Below are 19,188 nucleotides of genomic sequence, written 5' to 3'. Positions count from 1 at the left end.
TGCCACATTTCAGGCTTCAAACATAAAGATATAAAACTGTATTTTTTTGTGAAGAATCAACAACAAGTGGGACACAATCATGAAGTGGAACGACATTTATTGGATATTTCAAACTTTTTTAACAAATCAAAAACTGAAAAATTGGGCGTGCAAAATTATTCAGCCCCCTTAAGTTAATACTTTGTAGCGCCACCTTTTGTTGCGATTACAGCTGTAAGTCGCTTGGGGTATGTCTCTATCAGTTTTGCACATCGAGAGACTGAAATTTTTTCCCATTCCTTCTTGCAAAACAGCTCGAGCTCAGTGAGGTTGGATGGAGAGCATTTGTGAACAGCAGTTTTCAGTTCTTTCCACAGATTCTCGATTGGATTCAGGTCTGGACTTTGACTTGGCCATTCTAACACCTGGATATGTTTATTTTTGAACCATTCCATTGTAGATTTTGCTTTATGTTTTGGATCATTGTCTTGTTGGAAGACAAATCTCCGTCCCAGTCTCAGGTCTTTTGCAGACTCCATCAGGTTTTCTTCCAGAATGGTCCTGTATTTGGCTCCATCCATCTTCCCATCAATTTTAACCATACATACACCTACATACACCTTCACAACAGTATCTCAGACCTGCCTGGTGTGTTCCTTGTTCTTCATGATGCTCTCTGCGCTTTTAACGGACCTCTGAGTCTATCACAGTGCAGGTGCATTTATATGGAGACTTGATTACACACAGGTGGATTGTATTTATCATCATTAGTCATTTAGGTCAACATTGGATCATTCAGAGATCCTCACTGAACTTCTGGAGAGAGTTTGCTGCACTGAAAGTAAAAGGGCTGAATAATTTTGCACGCCCAATTTTTCAGTTTTTGATTTGTTAAAAAAGTTTGAAATATCCAATAAATGTTGTTCCACTTCATGATTGTGTCCCACTTGTTGTTGATTCTTCACAAAAATCTTTATGTTTGAAGCCTGAAATGTGGCAAAAGGTCGCAAAGTTCAAGGGGGCCGAATACTTTCGCAAGGCACTGTATATTCAACTGTGCAGTGAATAAGAAGACGGATGTGAAATAGCAGTGTCCATGAAATAAAGATCTGGAAGTTGTACAGCATTTACTTGCAGTCATGTACAATTGTGCATATGGGGGTTCTCCATTATATTTAATGAATTAGATGTATTGCACATTGACAATGTTACATGAGGGACCATATACGTAACTGAAAACCAATTCGGAAGTGTTGGTTACAGATCTTAATTTGTAGGATCTTAATTTGAGCCAGTTTGCTACAGCATGAAAATAATGTTATGTTATGTGGATTATAATGAATAGGGATTGAGCTATTTTTCATAGGGGAAATTCAAGTCTGACATTTGAAAGTGGAAATGGAAAAACTTCAGAAGCCTTTTTAAACCTCAAATGCACTACACGTTTTAAATGTCATTCATTGATCAAATTAAGATCCTACATAATATAATAATAATAATATATGCCATTTAGCAGACGCTTTTATCCAAAGCGACTTACAGTCATGTGTGCATACATTCTACGTATGGGTGGTCCCGGGAATCGAACCCACTACCCTGGCGTTACAAGCGCCATGCTCTACCAACTGAGCTACAGAAGGACCACAACTGTATTGACCGCTTTCCATAAAACTATTCAATGCACTGCCTCTACCTAGAAGTGAAAACAGTTTCTCTTGGGGCCTAATGACTGATCCTTCATTACTCAGCATTTGCCCTCCAAATCTTAGTAATTGATAGAGGAAATCAGAGATTAGTACTGTCAGTTGACTTCGAAATGTTGTGAGGGGAAGGTTGTGACAACTGGTGGTCAATAATCCAAAATAGTTTCCAAGTTTCAATAGCACATGCACAAGTACAGTGAAATGCCTGAAATGCAAACTCAAAACCCAAAAATGTAATAATTAATAATAACAATGTATTACTAGAAAGAACAAAACAAATAAGAAATAAGAAATAAGAGTAAGAAATATGAAATAGACAAAGTAAGTAAGCATACTACTACATACAGGAACTGTTTAAAAAGTCAGTTCCAATACCATATGTGTAGGGATACTGGAGCGATGGAGGAAAATACTGTATGTATAGGGGTAAGGTGACTAGGCAACAGGATGTAAGATAAACAGAGTAGCAGCAGCTTCCATGTGAGTGGGTGTGTAGTCAGTATAAATGTATGTGCATATTATGTGCGAGTGAGTGTTTGCGCGTGTGTGTTGGAGTGACAGTGTGTGTGAGTGTGTAGGGCCCCGTGAGTGTGCATAGAGACAGTGCAAATACTGAAATAAAAAGGTCAACAAAGTTACAAGGTAAAATCGGTCCGTGTAGCTATTTTGTTGCTTGGGGATAGAAGCTGTTCAAGAGCCTGTTGGTGTCAGACTTGATGCACCGGTACAATCCCATGACTGGGACAGGACAATAGTAAGATGATGAGAAGAGAGTTACACCTATCTCATCTTACACCCTTAACTCAAAGTTACCCTTATAGTAGGAAACAATGGCCTACTACACTGATTGGACCGGAGAATGTTGGGTTTCATATAGGAGCAGGAGAGCGACAGGAGATACGTCAAGTGTCTGGTTTCACACACTCCCGAGTGATGACCACTTCAAACAAGAGAGAGAGCGAAGGGCTTTAAAATGTGACTGGGAAGAGGATCCAGGACCTGTCTGTAAAAGAGTGTGTGACATGAAAACCATGCCACGGGTCATTGAGTGTTGTTTCTATATAACATGTGTACTGTAACTCACCTCTTAGTCTTGGGTTTATTTTCATATGCTCCCTGGCCTGGAACAGATACTGTAGCATCAGCCTCATATTCATTTAGTGTCAACATATTAAGTGATGGTCTACGGTATCATAGTTATTGAGGTATTGATTTTGCATGGCACCAACAGGGTGTGTTTAAAGTGACATACAAAATTGCTTGATTATTACTTTCCTTCAGCCGTCACTGGAAAGTAACATGTGGTATGTACAGCATCTAAGATGAGACACTATAACCCTTCTGCCCAGCCACTATTACCTCAGACATTAGACCAAGGCCATTTTTCAGTGAGATGCACTTGTCAGCCAGTTCACATGTCAGACCTCTGATGTTTCTCTTTATAAATACCCCTTCAGCTATGTAAAAGAAGTGCCAGATTTCAAGGTGGAGGGAGCAGTGAGAGGTACTGCTGTGCTTCTCATGCGTGTTTTCCTTTGACAACCCAGCAAGGAGCCTGCGTCACCATCAGAAGAAGAGCTCCTTTAATATCTGGACACCCGATACACGACCTCTGAAGGAGGGGGCAAAGATACCTCGTAAGACTGGGTATCAATCATGCGGATGGTAAAGGTTTGGAGCAAGGGCAGGGGGCCGAAAAGAGGGAATTTGGATGACTAAAGATGACACTTGATACACAGAACAGCAACCGGGTGAACTCTCCAGTTCCCCCAAAACCATATACAGTAGACAGCTAGATCATCACTCTCACACGGATAATACTATGGATTGCGGATATTTAATCATAAATAACACATCCAACCAACCTACTGTAGACAGGCTACAGTTGTTTCAACAATTACATTTTTTTTGTGAAGCTTGCATTTAATTACCACTCCCTGTTGCACACAAGTTTCCATTCACCCTGTCACAAGGGGATTTATGGCTGATTTAACATGAACTCATCAACCTTATGGTCAACCCTGTTACTTTATTTGGCACTTAAAAGGCATTTACTATAGCATTTTAAATTTTTATTTAACCGATTTAGATGGGAAAACAAGTTTTTTATTAAGTTGAACATTTGCTCTTTATGACATAATTGTTTTAATAGGTGAAATAACCACGTTACACTTCTTAAAAGGCACAGAATTAGTGGAATGGCCTAGCTGCAGTCAAAAAAGGTTATTTTCTTGAGTGGTATATATACAGTACCAGTCAAAAGTTTGGACACACCTACTCATTCAAGGGTTTTTCTTTAATTTGACTATTTTCTACATTGTAGAATAATAGTGAAGACATCAAAAATATGAAATAACACATATGGAATCATGTATTAACCAAAAAAGTGTTTAACAAATCAAAATATATTTTATATTTGAGATACCTCAAAGTAGCCACCTTTTGCCTTGATGACAGATTTGCACATTCTTGGCATTCTCTCAACCAGCTTCACCTGGAATGCTTTTCCAACAGTCTTGAAGGAGTTCCCACATATGCTGAGCACTTGTTGGCTGCTTTTCCTTCACTCTGCGGTCTTATCCCAAACCATCTCAATTGGGTTGAGGTCGTGGGATTGTGGAGACCAGGTCATCTGATGCAGCACTCCATCACTCTCCTCCTTGGTCAAATAGCCCTTACACAGCCTGGAAGTGTGTTGGGTCATTGTCCTGTAGAAATACAAATGATAGTCCCAATAAGCTCAAACCAGATGGAATAGCATATCCCTGCAGAATGCTGTGGTAGCCATGCTGGTTAAGTGTGCCTTGAATTCTAAATAAATCACAGACAGTGTCACCAGCAAAGCACCCCCACACCATCACACCTCCTCCTCCATGCTTCACGGTGGGATCCACACATGCGGAGGTCATCTGTTCACCTACTCTGCGTCTCACAAAGACACAGTGGTTGGAACCCAAAATCTCAAATTTGGACTCATCAGACCAAAGGACAGATTTATGGTCTAATGTCCATTGCTCGTGTTTCTTTGCCAAAGCAAGTCTATTTTTCTTATTGGTGTCCTTTAGCAGTGGTTTCTCTGCAGCTATTTGACCATGAAGGACTGATTCATGCAGTCTCCTCTGAACAGTTGACGTTGAGATATGTCTGTTTCAAATCAAATTAAATTAATTTATATAGCCCTTCTTACATCAGCTGATATATCAAAGTGCTGTACAGAAACCCAGCATAAACCCCCAAAGAGCAAGCAATGCAGGTGTAGAAGCACGGTGGCTAGGAAAAACTCATCAAGCACTATGATGAAACTGGCTCATGAGGACCGCCACAGGAAAGGAAGACCCAGAGTTACAGTTGAAGAAGTTTACATACACCTTAGGAAAATACATTTAAACTCAGTTTTTCACAATTCCTGACATTAAATACACTCAATTAGTATTTGGTAGCATTGCCTTTAAATTGTTTAACTTGCCTTTAAATTAACGTTTTGGGTAGCCTTCCACAAGCTTCCACAATAATTGTGGCTCATTCCTCCTGACAAATCTGGTGTAACTGAGTCAGGTTTGTAGGCCTCCTTGCTCACACACACTTTTTCAGTTCTCCCCACAAATTTTCTGTAGGATTGAGGTCAGGGTTCTGTGATAGCCACTCCAATACCTTGACTTTGTTGTCCTTAAGCCATTTTGCCACAACTTTGGAAGTATGCTTGGGTTCATCGTCCATTTGGAAGACCTATTTTCGACCAAGCTTTAACTTCCTGACTGATGTCTTGAGATGTTGCTTCAATATATCCACATAATTTTCCTCCTCATGATGCCACCTATTTCGTGAAGTGCACCAGTCCCTCCTGCAGCAAAGCACCCCCACAACATGATGCTGCCACCCCCGTGCTTCACGGTTGGGATAGTGTTCTTCAGCTTGCAAGCCTCCCCCTTTTTCCTCCAAACATAACAATGGTCATTATGGCCAAACAGTTCTATTTTTGTTTCATCAGATCAGAGGACATTTCTCCATAAAGTACGATCTTTGTCCCCATGTGCAGTTGCAAACCATAGTCTGGCTTTTTAATGGCGGTTTTGTAGCAGTGGCTTCTTCCTTGCTGAGCGGCCTTTCAGGTTATGTCGATAGAGGACTCGTTTTACTGTAGATATAGATACTTTTGTACCTGTTTCCTCCAGCATCTTCACACAGTCCTTTGCTGTTGTTCTGGGATTGATTTGCACTTTTCGCACCAAAGTTAGTTAATCTCTAGGAGACAGAACGCGTCTCTTTCCTGAGTGGTATGACGCCTCCGTGGTCCCATGGTGTTTATGCTTGCGTACTATTGTTTGTAAAGATGAACATGGTACCTTCAGGCGTTTGGAAATTGCTCCCAAAAATGAACTTTTTTTATTTGACCTTTATTTAACTAGGAAAGTCAAATTCTTATTTTCAATGACGGCCTGGGAACTGCCTGTTCAGGTGCAGAACGACAGATTTGTACCTTGTCAGCTCGGGGGTTTGAACTTGCGACCTTCTGGTTACTAGTCCAACGCTTGATGGCAGGCCTTGAAATACATCCACAGGTACACCTCCAATTGACTCAAATTATGTCAATTAGCCTATCAGAAGCTTCTAAAGCCATGACATCCTTTTCTGGAATTGTCCAAGCTGTTTAAAGGCACAGTCAACTTAGTGTATGTAAACTTCTGACCCACTGGAATTGTGATACAGTGAATTAAGTGAAATAATCTGTCTGTAAACAATTGTTGGAAAAATGACTTTTGTCATGCACAAATTAGATGTCCTAACCGACTTGCCATAACTATAGTTTGTTAACAAGAAATGTGTGGTGTGGTTGAAAAACAAGTTTTAATGACTACAATCTAAGTGTATGTAAACTGTACTCAAATGTACTTAACTGTTACCCAGAAATGATTTGAGATTGTGATAAAAATGTATACATTGAGCTTTTAACCACACAAACATGAAATATTCCCTTTAACAGAGCCCTGTCCAAACGAAGGCAGTTCTTGAATGCTCTGATGATGTCATCGTTTAGGTGATAGTTTGTGTCTATTCTTGCCTCCAATAAATTATGAAGCAAGCGTGACTCAGTCCGTGTTCATCACACACTTAGCATTAACTGTCACTTCATACTTTAGTGAGAAAACGATTTCCGTCTCCACTCCCCTATAAACACCTGATGTGTGAAAAACAACACACCCCCAAAGACTACATGTACCACCAATTATCTCAGAAGACATGAGGTTGAATAAACATGAAAAAGAGCTGGATAATGGGGTGTGTAGAAAATAATATTCTCGAAATCTAAAATATAAGTCGATCATAAAGGGGAGGCAGCAGGGGAGGTACCAGCTCAGTCAGGTGATGAGATGTGTCACTATTTCAAGTCAGACTTGGAAGTCTGAACTTCCCTGAGATTACACTGTCACCCGCACTGTCATCTTCTACCACTACACACGCTGCGACACAAGCAGCATCCAGCACCCTGACCTAAACGACACCAATACTCAATGTAGGCTAACTCCCTAGTGTGCTGTTCCATCATTAACATGAGCATTAGAAAGAAAACAGCACCGCAGACCATCTAAAATAGCAGTGTTGTGGAAACCATAATGACAAGAGCAACTGCTAAAGTTGGGAGTCATTCACCAAACTAATGCACATACTTGCCATAGCTCCAGAGAGCGGAGATGGGCTTTGGCCCTGTTTCTGAAGCAGCTGGGGTGAGGCTGGGACTGGGCATTGTCTCTTCCTACATCAGAATAATGGACAGACTCTATAGCCCACCAGGTGGTCCTCACAAACCAGCTGCCTCACAGCTGTAAAACCTTAATCAGACAGGACAATAAAGGGCAAATTAGGAGCAGATTGCTGATTACTCCCTTGTAATTGAGGCAAGGATAATGTCCTATTAAGGGTGATGGTGTCCTCAGGGCAGTCAAAGATGTGATTGAATTGTCTGTGGGATGGAGGGTTCTGAGGGAATGGCACTTTGGCACACTCACGGGCATGGTGTAAACTCGAAAATGTAACGACAAAATCTAGATTTCCGCCTCAATAGACCATACCCCAAAATAACTGCTATTCATGTGTAATTACATGATTCTGATATGCAAAAACGTGGTATGTTTGGAAAGACGACATCTGGGAGATTGTGAGGAAATTATCAGAAAATAGGAGTTACATAGTTCAGAATACACAAGATCAAGCACAAACAAAATAACCGTTTTCGTATTTTTATTATTTTGTCAGGACCCGGTTACGAACTCAGGTCTCCGGTGTGAGAAACAGTCACTTAGCAAACTGAGCCACTAATAAATTGGCAGAACCCAGAAGACGAGGCAGACACAGCAGTACTTGAGACAGTGTTTTAATAAAGTAAAAAGGAAAGTACTTCAGGCAAAAATATAAATCCACAACGTCAAAAGTAATTCCAAGAGAAAAAGGTAATCCTCCAAGTGAAAAGGTAAATCCACAAGGTGGTAGGCACAACAGGGAAAAAGCCTCAAAAGATAATCAAAAATAAATAAACGGGAACAAAACCAGAGTACCACAAGAGAGTCCAACTGGAGTAACAAATGTTCACCGCATCGCTGGGGCTGGGTGCTAACATTCAAACACAGAGCAAAGAACTGAGGAAAACTAAGGGTTTAAATACATTCAAGGGAAACGAGGCACAGGTGCAAATAATAATCTGGAAACAGGGGAAAACAAAAGGGTCAAAAAAGCACAAGGGGGGCATCTAGTGGCCAAAACCGGAACAATCCTAGCCAAATCCTGACTTTGTGATAACTAACTCTGACTTGTGTGTGGTTTGCTCTCATGATTGGTAAATAGAGGAAATTTCCACGACAAGAGCCAGACTCTCTGGCCGGGGCGCAGGGTAGGCCCGGGATGGCGACGTCTGTTGACTTGTCGTTGGTACCGCTGTGAGGCATGCAGAATATTAAGATGGGTCTTCCTCCACGTAAGCCGACAGCGTCTGATGAATTTCAAGGCTGAAGGCACTCCGACTTCTGCCTCCTGGTCTGGGAACAATGTAGGGGCATAGCCAAACTGACTCTCGTGCGGGGACATACCAGTGAAGGAGGAGCGCAAGGTGTTGTGCGCGTACTCTACCCAAACAATGAAGGACGACCATGTGGACGGGTTGTTGGAGGCCATACATCTGGGGGCGGTTTCCAGCTCTTGATTCATCCTCTCGGTTTGGCCGTTGGACTCTGGGTGGTACCCTGAAGATAGACTGGCAGTGGCCCCTATGAGTTGGCAGAAGGCCTTCCAAAACCTTGACGCGAACTGGGGACCTCTGTCGGAAACAATATCTTGAGGAATGCCGAAGACTCGGAACAAATGGTTAATTACCAACTCAGCCGTTTCCTTGGCAGAAGGTAACTTAGTCAAGGGGACGAACCTGGCCGCCTTAGAAAACCTGTCGATGATGACTAGGATAGTAGTATTACCATGGGACGGAGGACGGCCAGTAAAAAAGTCTAACGAGATATGGGACCAGGGTCAGTGGGGAACAGGCAAAGGGTGAAGGAGTCCTTGAGGGCGGAGGTGAGAAGATTTGCCCTGGCAGCACACGGGACAGGCCTTGACGAAAGTGGCAATGTCTTCTGTTATGGTGGGCCACCAGAACTTTCGCTGGATGAACTCCAAGGTCGGCAGCGTAGCCTAGTGGTTAGAGCGTTGGACTAGTAACCGGAAGGTTGCGAGTTCAAACCCCCGAGCCGACAAGGTACAAATCTGTCGTTCTGCCCCTGAACAGGCAGTTAACCCACTGTTCCCAGGCCGTCATTGAAAATAAGAATATGTTCTTAACTGACTTGCCTGGTTAAATAAAGGAAAAAAAATAAAAATAAAAAAAATAAAAAAAAGGTGCGACCTACACCCGGGTGACAGGTGAGGCGAGAGGATTGCCCCCACAGAAGGACCTGAGTCCTCGCTGCCTTGGGGACAAACAACCGATTGGCAGGACCTCCTTCTGGACCCGGTTCGATAGCTTGAGTTCGTCTCATGGTATCCTCAACTTGCCACGAGATCGGGGCCACAATCTTAGCGGCAGGAAGGACAGACATGTCAGTATCTTCTCGAATGGCAGGAGCGTAGACTCTGGACAAGGCGTCCGGTTTGAGATTCTTCGACCTGGGCCGATAGGTGAGGATGAACTGGAATCGATTGAAGAAAAGAGACAATCGAGCTTCTCTGGAGTTCAACCGCTTCGCCTGCTGGATATACTCCAGATTTTTGTGGTCTGTAAGCATTTGAAACGGTTGAGAAGCCCCCTCGAGCCAGTGTCTCCATTTCTTCAATGCCATCTTATCCGCTAGGAGTTCACGATCCCCCACATCGTAGTTCCTCTCGGCCGGCATAAGCCGGTGTGAGAAGAAGGCGCAAGGGTGGAGCTTCTTGTATTCACCCCTCTGAGACAGGACAGCTCCAACACCAACCTCTGATGAGTCTACCTCCACCACAAAAGGTTAATCCGCAGTCAGTAGTGTCAGGATAGGAGCAGAGAGGATGCGCTGCTTGAGTCCTTGGAAGGCCGTCTCAGCTTCTTTTCCTCACAGAAACCTTGCGTTGCCACCCTTGGTTAAAGCTGAGAGAGGGGCTGCCACCAAGCTGAAGTTCTTGATGAACTTGCGGTAAAAGTTTGTGAAGCCCAGGAAACGCTGAACTTCCTTAACGGACTTGGGGGTGGGCCAATCCGCTACCGCCCCTACCTTCCTAGAATCCATTTGGACTCGACCGGGTTCCGCTACAAATCCCAGGAATTGTACTCGGGAGGAATGGAATTCACATTTTTCCAGCTTAACATACAAATGGCTGTCTAGGAGGCATTTGACTACCTGTCTGACATGCTTTGTGTGTTCTTGAAGGGAGCTCGAAAAGATGAGGATGTCATCCAAGTAAACGAACACGAAGATGTTAAGCATATCGTTTATGAGCGTTTGGAACACAGCCGGGGTGTTGGTCAGGCCGAAGGGCATCACCAAGTATTCATAGTGACCAGTAGGCGTGTTGAAAGCGGTCTTCCACTCGTCACCGTGTCTGACCCGCACAAGATGGTATGCTTCCGCAGGTCAAGCTTAGTGAAGACAACTGCTTCCTGGAGCAGCTCAAATGCTGTGGCCATAAGGGGTATCGGGCGAGGTGGATGGAACGAATGAGGCCTGCAGCCAGAGCTTCCTTGATGTAGGTATCCATAGCAGCTCGTTCGGGAGGAGATTGGGAAAAGATCCGACCCCTGGGGGGGCAGGTGCCCGGAATAAGGTCGATGGGGCAATCGTAAGCTCTATGGGGTGGTAGCATGGTGGCCCCTCTGTTTGCTAAATACCGGTTTGAGGTCATGGTAACACTCGGGAACTCGGGACAGGTTGATGGATTCTAGAGACTCGGGAGGAGAACTCGGGGAACTCGGGAAGATACAAGTGGCTTGGCACTGCTTGACAGTGCCCACAGGCCAGTCGATGTGAGGGTTATGGCTGTGAAGCCAGGGGTAGCCAAGGACGAGAGGGAACTCGGAACAGGGGATCAGATGAAAGTTAATCACTTCCTGGTGTTGGGAAACTGAAAGTCGCAAGGGGGTAGTGATGCGAGTGACAAGTCCAGATCCCAGAGGGCTTCCATCCAACGTAGTAACCCTCATGGGGTCGCTTAGAGGTTCAGAGGGCACGCCATTCTCCTTCGCCCAGATACCATCCATGAAGTTTCCTGTGGCTCCAGAGTCTACCAAGGCTTGAAGGGGAAGCTCGTGGTTGTCCCAGGAATGGGTGACTGGAATGAGCAGCCGGGAGTTGGACAGATGGGAGGAAGTTATGTTTCCCGTTACAGTCCCCCCAGGCCTGCACGGGACAGTGCGTTTCCCTGGAGCCCGGGACACGTGGAGTGGAAATTGCCAGGTTTTCCGCAATTTAGACAGCATCGCTCCCTCATCCGGCGGTCTCTCTCAGCCTGCGAGATGCGTCCAATCTGCATGGGTTCCAGTGGAGCCAGCGAGGATAAAGGTGGGGACTCGGAGCTGGGACCGATAGGAGCTAGGGCGAGAGGTCTACGGTTGAGTTCTCTCTCTCAGACGCTGGTCTATGCGTGAGGCCAACTTGATCAGGGACTCGAGGTTGTCCGGTGGTTGCCGAGTGGCCAGTTCATGTTGGATGGTGTCGGAAAGACCCTTTAGAAAGCACACTGTGAGTGCCTCGTCGTTGCAGCCACTTGTTACCGCCACCGCACGGAACTGGATGGCATAGTCACGCTGCGCCGACCTTGGCGGAGAGTCAGGAGCTGTTTGGCTGAGTCAGGGCCGCTGGTTGGACCTTGAAACACTCACTTGAATTCCACAGCAAAGGCAGAGTAGCTGGCACAGCAGGGACTTTGGGCATCCCACACAGCAGTAGCCCAGGCCAGGGCTTTTTCCGATAGCAGGGTGATGGTATATGCGATCTTGGACCAGTCGGTGGGAAACGACGAGGGTTGCAGCTCGAAGGAGAGAGAACATTGGGTGGAAAAACCCCTTACAAGCAATCGGATCACCTGAGAACAGTTGGGAAGGCGGAAGATGAGGTTCAGCCAGGAGATTAACTGCCATGGGCACTTGAATCTGAGGTACTGGGGTGGGAGCGGTTGCCGGGGGAAGTCGATCAGATATCTGCTTTATGGAAGTCAGCATCTCAGACATAAGTTGAGAATGTCTAGCCATTAAGGCCTCTTGCTGAACCAGAGCGGCTTTGTGGCATTGGACAGTCCCCTTGTGGTGCAACAGCGTGGCAAAAACGTCCTGGGAACTGGCTGCCTCTGGGTTCATTTTGGATCTGTGTTTCTGTCAGGACCCGGTTACGAACTTGGGTCTCCGGTGTGAGAAACAGTCACTTAGCAAACTGAGCAACTAATAGTCGGTATAACCCAGAAGCAGTACTTGAGACGGTGTTTCAATAAAGTAAAAAGGAAAGTACTTGCGGCAAAAATATAAATCCACAACGTCAAAAGTAATTCCAAGAGAAAAAGGTAATCCTCCAAGTGAAAAGGTAAATCCACAAGGTGGTAGGCAGAACAGGGAAAAAGCCTCAAAAGATAATCAAAAATAAATAAACGAGAACAAAACCAGAGTACCACAAGAGAGTCCAACTGGAGTAACAAATGTTCACCGCATCGCTGGGGCTGGGTGCTAACATTCAAACACAGAGCAAAGAACTGAGGAAAACTAAGGGACATTCGATGTTGCCATTAAGTCATACATCATCAGATGGCAATAGGCCAGATGTGTTCCTGCTAACCTAAGGATCCATTTGAACCCCCCATGTAGCTATAGCTCAAACACAGACCAAATTGAAGCTAACCTTATAAGATGTTTTCTGTTTGGTGAAAATGTGTAAAATACAAAGTTTGACTCTTGAGGCTGGTAACGGTAGGTTACAGGCAGACAAATAAGATGATCTGTGGAGTCCCGGCTTTCGGTGTGTATCAACGCATTCCGTGTTTATTTATTTTATGTTTCACATTGCTAACCGGAATGTAGGTAGCAGCGATCTTGAAATGAATTTGTTCTGGATTTGGGGACTGTGAAAAGAACCCTGGTGGCATGTCTGGAAGGGTACGTGTGTGTGTCAGAGCAGTGCATAAATTGACTATGCAAACAATTTGGAATTTTCAAAACAATAATGTTTTTTATAAAACTAAGAAGTGATGCAGTTAGTCTCTCATCCACTCTTAGCCAAGAGAGTCTGGCATGCATAGTATTTATATTAGCCCTCTGATTATAATGAAGAGCAAGACGCGCTGCTCTGTTCTTAACTAGGTCTTTCTTTGCAGCACTCAACTGGACAATAATCAAGATAAGACAAAACTAGAGCCTGCAGGACCACAGGAAGTATTCAGATCCCTTGACTTTTTCCACATTTTGTTAGGTTACAGCCTTATTCTAAAATTGATTAAATTGTCCATCTACACACAATACTCTCAAATGGTGGGTGTAGCTGGTGCATGGAAGTCAGGCGCAGGAGAGCAGAGATGAGTGGACAATGCACTTTACTTAGGCAATCACAATACAGAACGCAAGTACAAAGTACCGGCTGCCACAAAGCACGGGCATAAAACAAAACCCGGCGCAAACCAGCCGGAAGTGTGCCAACCTTGACAAATAAACAATACCCCACACAGACATGGAGGGAACAGAGGGCTAAATACACACAGTAATGATGATGAGATGTAAACCAGGTGTGCAGGAAAATAAGACAAAACAAACAGAAAATGAAAGGTGGATCGGCGATGGCTAGAAGACCGGTGACGTTGAACGCCGAACGCCGCCTGAACAAGGAGAGGAACCGATAGCGGAAGTCGTGACAAATACCCCATAATGACGCAAAAAATGTTTTTTGAAATGGTTGCTAATTTATTAAAAATGACTAAATAACCTGTCTTTCAAAGATAATTTGTCCAATTTGACAACTTCACAGATCTTTATTGTAAAGGGTTTAAACACTGTTTCCCAATTAACCATAAACAATTAATGAACATGCACCTGTGGAACGGTCATTAAGATACTAACACCTTACAGACAGTAGGAAATTAAGGTCACAGTTATGAAAACTTAGGACACTAAAGAGGCCTTTCTACTGACTCTGAAAAACACCAAAAGAAAGATGCCCACGGTCCCTGCTCATCTGCGTGAATGTGCCTTGGGCATGCTGCAAGGAGGCATGAGGACTGCAGATGTGGCCAGGGCAATAATTTGCAATGTCTGTACTGTGAGACGCCGAAGACAGCGCTACAGGGAGACAGGACGGATAGCTGATAGTCCTCGCAGTGGCAGACCATGTGTAACAACACCTGCATAGCATCGGTACATCTGAACATCACACCTGCGGGACAGGTACAGGATGGCAACAACAACTTCCCAAGTTACACCAGGAACGCACAATCCCTCCATCAGGGCTCAGACTGTCTGCAATAGGCTGAGAGAGGCTGGACTGAGGGCTTGTGGGCCTGTTGAAAGGGAGGTCCTCACCAGACATCACCGGCAACAACGTCACCTATGGACACAAACCCACCGCTGCTGGACCAGACAGGACTGGCAAAAAAGTGCTCTTCACTGTCGAGTCGCGGCTTTGTCTCACCAGGGGCGATGGTCGGATTGTGTTTATCGTCGAAGGAATGAGCGTTACTCTGAGGCCTGTACTCTGGAGCGGGATCGATTTGGAGGTGGAGGGTCCGTCATGGTCTGGGGCGGTGTGCCACAGCATCATCGGACTGAGCTTGTTGTCATCGCAGGCAATCTCAACACTGTGCGTTACAGGGAAGACATCCTCCTCCCTCATGTGGTACCCTTCCTGCAGGCTCATCCTGACATGACCCTCCAGCATTCCACCAGCCATACTGCTCGTTCTGTGAGTGATTTCCTGCAAGACAGGAATGGCAGTGTTCTGCCATGGCCAGCGAAGAGCCCGGATCTAAATCCCACTGAGCACGTCTGGGACCTATTGGATCAGAGGGTGAGGGCTAGGGCCATTCCCCACAGAAATGTACGGGAACTTGCAGGTGTCTTGGTGGAAGAGTGGGGTAACATCTTACAGCAAGAACTGGCAAATCTGGTGCAGTCCATGAGGAGGAGATGCACTGCAGTACTTAATGCAGCTGGTGGCCACACCAGATACTGACTGATACTTTTGATCTTGACCCCCCCCCCCTTTGTTCAGGGACACATTATTCCATTTCTGTTCGTCACATGTCTGTGGAACTTCTTCAGTATATGTCCAGTTGTTGAATCTTGTTATGCTCATACAATTATTTACACATGTTAAGTTTGCTGAAAATAAATGCAGTTAACAGTGAGAGGACGTTTCTTTTTTTGTTGAGTTTATAGGAATTCAGACCCTTTTCATGTTAGCTCAGTATTTTGTTGAAGCTCCTTTGTCAGCAATTACAGCTTTGAGTCTTCTTGGGTATGACTCTACAAGCATGGTACACCTGTATTTGGGGAGTTTCTCCCATTGTTCTCTGCAGATCCTCTCAAGCTCTGTCAGGTTGGATGGGGAGCGTTGCTGCAAAGCAATATTCAGGCCTCTCCAGAGATGTTCAATCGGGTTCAAGTCTGGGCACTGGCTAGGCCACTCGAGGACATTGAGACTTGTCCCGAAGCCACTCCTGTGTTGTCTTGGCTGTGTGCTTAGGGAGGGTGAACCTTTCCTGTTGGAGGGTGAACCTTCACCTCAGTCTGAGGTTCTGAGTGCTGTGGAGCAGGTTTTCATCAAGGGTCTCTCTCTGTACGTTGCTCCGTTCAACTTTGCCTCGATTCTGACTAGTCTCCCAGTCCCTGCCACTGAACCCCCCCCCCACACAGCATAATGCTGCCACCACCATGCCTCACCGTAGGGATTGTGCCAGGTTTCCTCAAGACGAGAAGCTTGGCATTCAGGCCAAAGAGTTCCATCTTGGTTTCATCAGCCCAGAGAATCTTGTTTCTCATGGTCTGAGAGTCTTTAGGTGCCTTTTAGCAAAACTCCAAGTGGGCTGTTATCTGCCTTTTTCTGAGGAGTGGCATCTGTCTGGCCACTTTACCATAAATGCCTGATTTGTAGAGTGTTGCAGAGATGGTTGTCCTTCTGGAAGGTTCTCCCATCTCCAAGGAGGAACTCTAGAGCTCTGTCTGAGTTGCCATCGGGTTCTTGGTCACCTCTCTAACCAAGGTCCATCTCCCTGATTGCTCAGTTTGGCCAGGCGGCCAGCTCTCGGAAGAGTCTTGAAGGGTTCCAAACTTCTTCAATTTAAGAATGATGGAGGCCACTGTGTTCTTGGGGACATTCAATGCTGCAGAAAAGTTTTGGTAACCTTCCCCAGATCTGTGCCGTGGCACAATCCTGTCTCGGAGCCCTATGGACAATTCCTTCGACCTCATTGCCTGGTTTTTGCTCTGACATACACTGTCAACTGTGAAACCTTATATAGACAGCTTTTCCAAATAATTTCCAATCAATTAAATTTACCAAAGGTGGACTCCAATGAAGTTGTAAAACATCAAGGATAATCAAGGGAAACAGGATGCACCGGAGCTCAATTTCGAGTCTAATAGCAATGGGTCTGAATACTTATGTAAATAACTACAATGTTGTTGATTCATCTTCAGTTTTCTATCACAGCCATTAAACGGTAACCGTTTTAAAGTCACCATTGGCCTCATGGTGAAATCCCTGAGTGGTTTCCTTTCTCTCCAGCAACTGTGTTAGGAAGGACACTTGTATCTTTGTAGTGATTGGGTGTATTGATACACCATCCAAAGTGTAATTAATAACTTCACCATATTCAATGTCTGCTTTTTTTATACCCATCTCCCTGGTCTATGGGTTTGAATCTGTGTTTGAAATGCAAATGAATTACTTAAAGATCATACAATGTGATTTTCTGGATTTTTGTTTTAGATTCCGTCTCTCACAGTTGAAGTGTACCTATGATAACAATTACAGACCTCTACATGCTTTGTAAGTAGGAAAACCTGCAAAATCGGCAGTGTATCAAATACTTGTTCTCCCCACTGTATAATTGTATGTATGGGGTACAGAGATGAGGTAGTCATTCAAGAAGCATGTTAAATACTATTATTGCAGAGTGAGCATGCAACTTATTATGTGATTTGTAAAGCAAATGTTTATTCCTGAACTTATTTAGGCTTGCCATAACAAAGGGGTTGAATAACTGACTCAAGACATTTCACTTTTTTCCCCCTTCAATTAAACATTAAGTATTTTTGTTTTTCAATCAACACCCAAAACACATTCCACATTCACAGATGTGGCATACATAAATAATAGAATAAACTATAAAACAAAACAAAAACATTTGCAGCATCACTATCTGTGATCATGTTAGCTAAGTTCTGTGATCATGTTAGCTATTTCCAGCTTTAGCTGAGACAACAAGCAAATAATTTGTTTTTACAGCACCTTACACAACATGTATATACACTCATTTCCCTAATCACCCTGTTCACTCTGTCAAATTTGAAATATAGTTGAGTAGTGGAGACCAGAGTTGATCAAACCTGGGCTGTCTCTTGTGGATGTCATAAGTGAGCTTTTCAAGAGGGGAAAAAGTTAACAATCTGGTCAATCCACATTTTAAATGTAGGAGAAGAATTAGAAGCCCACAGTAGGAGAAAACATTTCTTAGCAAAGTATGTGGTAGTCATAAACACATTTTCTCTGTCGGGATCAAGAACAAAGTCCTGCTGGGCATTAAGAAGATAGAGACACAGGGTCATATCAAACTGTACATCTAGTATTTTCTGTGCAGCAGTATATATAGATTACCAGATTTTGGCAATCTCTCTACAACTCCAAGACATGCATATAGGTTCTACTTTTTGTACAAAAATGTATAGTTAGATTCTTTCATTAGTAGTGGAGCAGTATACCCTGTCGCAAACATCCGCCCATAACTCATCACTGATAGTCAGACAAAGGTCCTTTTCCCAGATTCTTTTCAAAGGAGTAAAGCAGGAGCCAACATTCTCAGAAAGGAGTCAGTAGATATTTTGCCTTTGATGGATTGTGCTGTAGCAAGAAGGGTCTCAACCTATTCAGCTGAGCTCTAAACCTCTCCTTGGAAGTGAATGAGGAAATTACGTGTCGAATTTGATGATATAGTGAATTCACTGAGAGCTCTTGAAAGAATTTCAGTGTAGTTGTGTTCTACTGAAACAGGTCTGAAAAGGTCCTGATCCCTAGAGTATGCCAAAGACTAAAGTTGGCATCACTCAGGGCTTTTGGCAAGTCTGGGTTGCATACTATAGGCGAGTAGGAGCATATCTGTGAGGAAATGCCAAGGTATTTCCTACAGTCCTTCTACGCTAGTAGGGTTCTGTAAATCACAAAGGTTTTGGATATGTTGCCCATCTCACTAAAGTTATTAATGAATATAATTGAGCTTAGGGGCAATGAACCACAGGATTGGGTCTCTATCTGAATACACATTGAGTCTTGTCTCTTTGTGATCCATGTTAGCATGTAGGTAGCATCTTTGGGCAGAACAGTAGAACAATTGAAGGCAGGAAAGGGCAAGGCCACCCTTAGATTCAGGTTTTGATAGAGTGGAGAAATTGATCCTAGATTTTTTATTGCACCATATCAATTTGGCGATGCTCTTGTTTGTTGTTATGAAAAAAGAAACTGGGAGATAGCATGGGAGCATGTGAAATAAATAGTTCAATCTATGGAAGATGTTCATACGGATAACATTGATTCCTCCGACTAAGCTAACTGGGAGGGAGATCAAAGTTAAAATATTTTTTGTGTATTTTACCCCCTTTTTTCGTCCTCCGAAACATGACCCGCTAAACCGCGCTTCTTAACACCCGCCGGCTTAACCCGAAAGCCAGTCTCACCAATGTGTCAGAGAAAACACTGTTCACCTGACAACCGAGGTCAGCCTGCAGGTGCCCGGCCCGCCACAAGGAGTCGCTAGAGCGCGATAAGCCAAGTAAAGCCCCTTTGGCCAAAGTCTCCCCTAACCCGGACGACGC

General features: G+C 44.3%; 1 long non-coding RNA gene across 1 annotated transcript in view; it reads right to left on the bottom strand.

Annotated features, from left to right (window-relative positions):
* Nucleotides 1–3,033: 3,033 nt before the first annotated feature.
* Nucleotides 3,034–19,188, bottom strand: part of LOC118369902 (uncharacterized) — a 35,258-nt gene continuing 19,103 nt past the window's right edge. The window contains exon 4 of the long non-coding RNA XR_008095046.1: nucleotides 3,034–4,390. This is a non-coding gene — a long non-coding RNA (uncharacterized LOC118369902). The remainder of the gene's footprint in view (nucleotides 4,391–19,188) is intronic.

This window comes from Oncorhynchus keta, chromosome 36 (genome assembly GCF_023373465.1).
Source record: "Oncorhynchus keta strain PuntledgeMale-10-30-2019 chromosome 36, Oket_V2, whole genome shotgun sequence".
Taxonomy (NCBI): Eukaryota; Metazoa; Chordata; class Actinopteri; order Salmoniformes; family Salmonidae; genus Oncorhynchus; species Oncorhynchus keta.
Note: the sequence above shows the minus strand (reverse complement) of the source record. Positions and strands in the feature narration are given on the sequence as shown.